Below are 7,713 nucleotides of genomic sequence, written 5' to 3' on the forward strand. Positions count from 1 at the left end.
CAATATTTATCGATGGTATGGTGGATTCGATGAACACTACAAGACGAACTTCGTGCAGGTCGTTCAAAATCAGTGGTTGTTCCGTAAACTATTGATGCTGAGCGGAAACAGATATTTCAAGATCGTCACGTGATCTATCTTCAGATAAAGACAACTGTAGGTATTAGTGGAATCAGTATACATTCGTTCTCGTTGGATTCCTCACGATTTGTCAATTGCTAAAAAAAGGCTTATGCCAATTGGCTGATAGACATACATATTAAAACATACGATGGCGGGGTACTTCGCCTATGACATCACGAAAGACAATGATTCGTGGATTTGTTTTTTTTTTGCAAGTGGGGGTGTAGAAAATGCCTTTCGCATCGTCAGTGCAGGTCACTAAAAACCCCCCTTTAAAGAACCGTCACCCATTCTAGAACCACATCTGCGGCGTGGTGCGCTCTAACCACTACCTTACGCCGGTTTTATTTTTTAAGCATATCTGCCCAGATCTCAGCTTCGAATAATAGGACTCTGCTTGTCGTCGAGATTAAGAGCTTTCTCTTTCCTTAGCTGGGGTTCCCTATGTTTGGCTATTAGTCTGCTATGTTGGGAGGTGATTTTCATTGCCAGTTCTGCGGTATGCGGGATTTGTACCCAGAAGGTTAGTCTAGGGTCCAGCCGTACGCCTAGATAGTTTACTGCGTTTTGAGTCCTAAGAATATCCGTCGTCGTCTGCTTATTTGTTAGCAGGAGGGATATAGAGGTTGTGTGATTCGAGCCAGTCCAACCGCCGAAGACAAGCTCTTTCATATCGACTGAAACAAGTGCGTTTTTTGAGTACTCAAAACATCGATTTGATGAGAAAAATCACCATTAAGTCTTAACTTGGCACCGAATGACTTATTTTTATTCCCTTACGTTGAAAATTAACTGTGACCTCAATCATTGTGTTAAAAGTATTTTGAGAGTTGAAAAACAAAAAAGCGATTTTCGGTGATTAATGTTTGTTTGTGTTCTATAATACCGAAATATAAAAGGCAACCTTCATATGAATATGCCAAAAAGGCTAGTTCTCAATTTTGTTTGGGCTACTTCAAAAGAACGAAAATTTACGATCCCAGTTTAGAGCCACACAATTTGTTTGAGGCGTTTTAACTAAACCGAACTAAACTTGGCATCGGTATTACATTCTAACTTTAATAGGCGCTTCATATGATCCTTAATTTCATTAGAATTATTTAAAATCCAACAATTTTGGTTTGGCGTCTATTCTATTATAAGGAATACTATATTCCACACCAACACAGTGTATGCCCAAACTGCACAACCAACTAACCTATTACGACCTGAATTACAGAATAAAATATTTTTTTATTTCTCCACTTCCGACTTAACCTAAATGTTATATGTCTACTTCCATGTATATATGTACTATACGAGCAAATATAAACAAGTTTCCGGATGCCCATATGTTTGCCCATTACGATGAAGGGTCCTTTAGAGCTGCCAAAACACAAGTCCACTTGAACGTCGACATTTAGTACAACGAAATTAAAAACTATGCTATTTGGCACGAGCACACCAGCCTTGCAGAGCCACACACATACAAAAACAACAATAATAAATTTAGAACTTTGCCATGGTTTGGTTGTAATTGGAACAAAGTCTGATGACCAAAAGCCGACATGAAAAAGCTGCCAACTTGCATTTATAGAGCTTTTTTTGTTTTGAAGTTTTTGAGAACAGCAACAACAAATAGCAACCAAAGAGTCTTCTGTGCAAACCTGCGTTTTGTTTTTGGTGTTGTTTGGGGTTTCTTTTTTTCGTTTTTTGTTTGTGAAGCATACACCTTCTATGTGCCTATTCGTGTCCAGGAAACTTACATACGAACATTTGCGACAATAAAAGGCGACGAAATGCACTAGCAATGTGCCACTAGTCAAAGGAGAAGTGCTGGCAGAACTGACACTGAGCGTGATGGAGTGCCTCAAGTCGTTGCGCAAATGTATGATTAAGTATCTATGTGTGTGTATGTGTATTAGGGTGGTCAAATATTTGTTTCCATCACGTTATATCGAATATAGCATGTATTTTTTCTCGTCTTTCCGACAATTCATGGATGCATTCATTCCAAAAAAATAAACCAAACCAATTTTTGATAAGTCCGGTGGTCTGAAACATATGGATTGAGAGCATGCTGCACCGATCCGAAAAAATTATAGTCAGAAGTACTAAGGTCTGAGCTATAAGGAGGGTGAGACAAAACTTTCTACCCGCCGTTTTTATTGTTTTGCAACGTGTTGCAACAGAGTATAATAGTTTTGTTCACGTAACGGTTGTATGTATCACCTAAAACTAATCGAGATGGATATAGGCACGACTTACGCGGTTATATCCAAGTTTACAACAGCGCGCCAATTGTTCTTTTTTTCGCTGTTTGGCGCTTGGTATCTCGGCAGGTACTGCGTTCTCCATCTTGTCTTTTCAACGGAATGGAGGTCTTCCTTTTCCTATGCTTCCCCCGACGGGTAGTGCGTCAACAACTTTCAGAGCTGGAACGTTTTCATTCCTTCGGACGACATGACCTAGTTCGCATAGCTGCTGCCTCTAAATTCCTTATCCAGTCTGGAGCACGCAAAACTAACGTCGCGGATGTTGAGACCAATGATATCTATGTTATCGGCATACGCCGCCATCAGCTGTACTACTATAGAAGATGGTACCTTCCCTAGTTAGTTCCGCAGCTCAAATATTTTTGTCCATCAGTAGATTGAAGAAGTTACACAATATGGAATCGCCTTGTCTTAAACCTCGTTTGGTATCGAACGGCGTGAAGATGTCCTTCCCGATCCTGACGGCCCTAGTGTATGCAAATGAAGGCGTGAGCTCGCAAATATGAAGCCTACCTACATGCAATTGCTTGTCCATGTACTATGCATATGGATGCAACAACACGTAATTCTCGCAACCTTCGGCATGCTGGGTTTTTCAACGAACGGGGATGCGAAGTGTTGTTAACGAGCATATAACGCGCTGCCAGCAGTCACTGGCATACCAAATTGGCTAACGGATCTCAACAGGCTGAAAGTAGTAAACTTGCCACGCAAGGCAGCCGTAGATGGACCAAGTGTCCGAAAAGCCAACGGGGATTGCAGACATCCAACAGCAGCATTCATTTGTCGCTGTTGCTGTCGTCCATGTTGGCAGCTTCTTCGCTATTTGGCAGTGAATTTAAATTGGCAATAAGTCGGCATCCGTACACCACCGGAGAGTGTAACAACATTTTTTTGCCTTCCCTTGCTGTTGGCGCACTTAATTGAGGGTATACACCACAGTGGTTGGCGAATTGGGCCGAAAACAAATTTTCGTTGCATAAAAAAGGTAGATCTCCCAGAAATTAAGAAGCAAAAGCGCGGTTGGGGAAGCACCCAACCAGCTACATTACCTTCCTGCATTAAGCTTTAACGCCTTTTTGGGGTTTCTTTGCGCCATTTCTTCGTGTGCATGAGAAATTGCATTGCAACACGAGTCGACGCTGAGCAACAGCAACAGCTGCGTGGCATTACGCGCCAAATTAATGTGGCAATACGTTGGCATGAAGCCTCTTTGCTGGCAGCCGAAATGCCTGGCTAGCTGTCAGCCGCTTATAGAGCCATTTTCGTAACGTTCCGCAGCACAGCCATTTCAGCGCTGCTTTGGACTTGAAAATGCTCTTGGCAGCCGCCTTATACGTCAGATGCCAGCTAATGCGATGTGTCTTGTGCCCGGGTGCAGTGAAGTATTGCATAATTTCATTGGCGTTGTTGGCGTTGAAGCGCGGCATTCTGTGCTTACGCTTATTTGCGATTGATGGCTTAATTGGGTTGCTGGAATGTACGTTCGCAAGCTGAGGAATGGTGAGCTAGATGCTTTAAAGCTTGTTTTCATAATTCTCCAGATAAAGTGAGATGTAGTTGGCTCTTACTTTAAATATTGTGTTATAAATTACAACTAGAATTGCTAGATTCTGCTTTAGAGATGATTGTTTTCCAAAACTCTATATATGGGAGTTAGAGTACTTCAATAGTGTAGAAAGTCAATCAGAAGAAGGAAAGCATTATATTAGCTATTTGGACCCTAGAGAAAGTATTCGAACCGATTTTATCCATTTAATGCTCAGTAGGATATCTCCAAAGTTGACCGTTTTTTAAATGTCCGATTGAGGCTCGTACAAGTATATCCTCCAAGTCAATATTTCAGGTATTGATAATATATATTCAGTTTTTGATGATTTTTTGATCAGAGTTTTCAAACATTAGATATATTAGGTTGTCAAAAAGTATTGCGGTATTTTCGCTAGTTGGCGCTGAAAGTGCGTAATTCTAGTTTTATTCGTCGCATCGGGTCATGCTATACCCTTTTGGAAAGCTCATTTCACGCGCTAACACGTGTTTGATTGATTGTCGTTTCTTTTAAGTCCTTCGTGAGTTATAGCGTCGCAAACATGGAGCAAAATAAAGATAAAATACGACATATTTTACAGTACTACTACGATAAAGGCAAAAATGCATCTCAAGCCGCTAATAAAATTTGTCAGTTTATGGACCCGATACAGTTTCCATTTCCACCGCACAACGATGGTTTCAACGTTTTCGTTCTGGTGTAGAGGTGGTCGAAGATGCGCCATGCCCCGGAAGGCCTGTCGTCGAAAATTGCGATAAAATCGCTGAATTGGTCGAAAGAGACCGGCATAGTAGCAGCCGTAGCATCGGTCAAGAGCTGGGCATGAGTCATCAAAAATTCATTTCAATTTCAATAAAAAAAAATTCAATAAAAATACCGCAAGACTTTTTTGGCAACCCAATATTTTTTTGCTAAGTAAGGTATTGGCAATACCAATTAAAATGAGGGACAGACGACTAGAATTCAAGTCATTTCGTCATCTTCATTATATTGAGATATGAAGGTTTTACTTAGCATAGTTATGTTTGGTTAAATGGCTGATCTAGAGAGATGGCACGTGGACTGCTATATGTAGTCCTTTGTAAAGCCATAGAAAAGAAGAACTCCTATGTTCGAGCTTATAAACACATTACTCAGGCTTTAAGTTTCCATACCCGCCAGTTTGGTGGGAGATCTGAAGGTATGTGTTCCCAAGTGTATAAGTCTTGGCCTTCTAAACGCGGGATAGTCAAGAAGGAAGTGTTGAGTTGCTTCCACCTCTTCTTCCACAAAGCTTCTGCATATGGCGCTTGATAAGATTCCCAGCCTTACAGCATGGACGCCAATAGGGCAATGGTCGGTTAAAAGTTCCACAACTAAGAAGAGGTTGGCCTTACTGAAGACAAAGAGATCTAGTGCTCTTGCTATCGATTTAGAGCCAAAAGGCTTTTTCGATAGCGCATATACCGATGGTGGCCCAGCGCTGGTCAAGCTACCGCAAGGACCAGCTTTCTAGTAGTATAATTCAAGAGGATACGGGAGCACCGACCGGTTCCCATTCTACTGATAGCGGCAAAGTTCCTTGCTAGGTCATCAGCTGTTGTCTGGCACCTCTACCAGTCTTATCACAAAGACACTTGATGCTATTGACAGCGAGATTAGGCACTCCTTCATCAACCTTGAACGCACTGTTAATGAGTTCAAGGCTAGTATCACCGACCTGCTTTCTGAGTGGATGGTAACTTCTCTGAAGGAGGTTGCACTTCGGATTTGTAAATCTACTGATTCCTTAATGGCTGCAACATAGGCTTGGAAAACACTGCAATTATCAGGAAGTCTGAAGTTGAAGTTTATAGAGAGCTCCTGACAGTAATAAGCACCATAACCTTCCTCAAGCTTATAGAATTTTTAAAGACGGTAAAGATCTGAACAGTCAATTTTCATAAGCTTCTAATGCGGTGAATTTTTCACCAGCAATATCCCTCGCCATATAGAGGAACAGGCAGCAAGCACAAGTTGCTAGTTTGGGACTAAGTGGTGGATACGTAAGAATCTCCTAACCATGCTCCCGAAGTCTAGGCGAGCCACTATCGATGTATATGCATATAATGTTTATTTTATTGGCCAAAGTGTGCCGCTTCTGGGGGATTTCTTCCTTTAAATGAAGATGATCAAAATGTAGACAGTAATTGTCCAAATTAGGAGCCTGGCTCTAGGGGAGCAGATAATAGTAGATGAGTAGTAGATTAAAATCAAAATTTTTTTATAAAACCCAATAATAAATATTATTTCTATCTCGAATTGTTGTAGATGACACAAGTAACCCTTACTTGAACAAAACTTCGCTGTGCAACATGCTGCAATAGTTTTCCAATACGTCACAGCTGCTTTAAACGATTAATTCTAATAATTGTACCTTAGAGAATTAACAGCTTTAGCTGAGTAAATAAAGGCATTGCAAGAGCCTTTCACCCTTTTAAAAGTGGTCATTTAGTCACAATTCCCAAGCATATGAATTACAAAGCCATACTGGAATATTTTTCCTTCTACTAACCCATATACATACATATTTGGGCAATTTGAAAGCTTATTGAGCAGTCTGCTTGTTCAACACATTGTAGAACATGGAAACCAGCGGCGTTGAGCACAATTGCTCAACAATGGCAAATATTTGTGGCGTCACAAAGTGACACAAAATCTTGCATCGCATACACAGCAAGCCAGCTGTCAACAACATCCTAGAAACACTATCAACAAATCTGCAAACAAATAAAATCAGTCGGCAGATTGCCGGCACCTCGTGGCGGATATTCGCTAGCGAATAGTGTTTGTCTACTCGTTTGCGGCTTTTCCAGTTTCTATGTTTACTAGTTTTATATCCTGTCATTGCTTTGCCGCCACTAAAGCTCATGGATTGGTAAATTGCACTATTTGGGAAATTTTCAGGCTTACCACAACGTAAGTTTTCGATCACTGTAATTCGATGCCAAGAAGAGTACTCGTACTATGTTTTAACTGTTTGTTTATGTAATCCTTACTTACTCTGAGATGCGTTTCTGGCGATAAAAATCTTTGTTTCTTCTGGTCTAAATCAGCTAATATCGCAGGTCACGACAGAAGGCCTCAGGTGAACTGCTGTACTAACCCGCAAAACCTTCCATTTTACCTTCCAGTTGATAGCAGAGCAGTAATCTAGGCTATCCGTAGCTCCGCCACCATGTGACATTGTGTTAGGTTTTGTAAGGAGATAATGATTAGACTTTCAGTGGGAAAATCGGTAAAGATAATTTGGGTACCTAATCATATAGTAATACATAGAAGGAATCGAAAAGACATACGTGTTGGCCCGCTTGTGGTTAGCCGGGAACACTATCCCAAAAAAGCGCCCTGGAATATTCAGCTACTTCAAGAGTTGCTTGAACCAATGGACTCTAGAGGAACATCTCAGGTTTTGGAACAATAGCAATTCAGGTATACCACAAATGCAATTAGGAATGATGTTAATGGTGGATAGGCACAAATGTTTCTACTTTTGGACGAATTAAGTAAAATTGTATCTTTAATCACAGGGCACCTACCTATAAGGCCAAATTTTCAGAAAATCGGTAAAGTGAAACCGGCTAAATGCAGAGCATGCGCGATGGATGAAGAGACGCTGGAACATGCATGCTCAGTCATCAGGCAGTTGAGACGGGATATGTTCTACGGCTTGGTGTTCTAAGTTAAAAACTTCCGACAACTAGGAAGAGAAAAAATCAGGTATTTATGATATTCACTAAAATGCGGGTTACTGGTTAATTGGTTACC

Source organism: Bactrocera dorsalis, chromosome 4 (genome assembly GCF_023373825.1).
Source record: "Bactrocera dorsalis isolate Fly_Bdor chromosome 4, ASM2337382v1, whole genome shotgun sequence".
NCBI classification, from domain to species: Eukaryota; Metazoa; Arthropoda; class Insecta; order Diptera; family Tephritidae; genus Bactrocera; species Bactrocera dorsalis.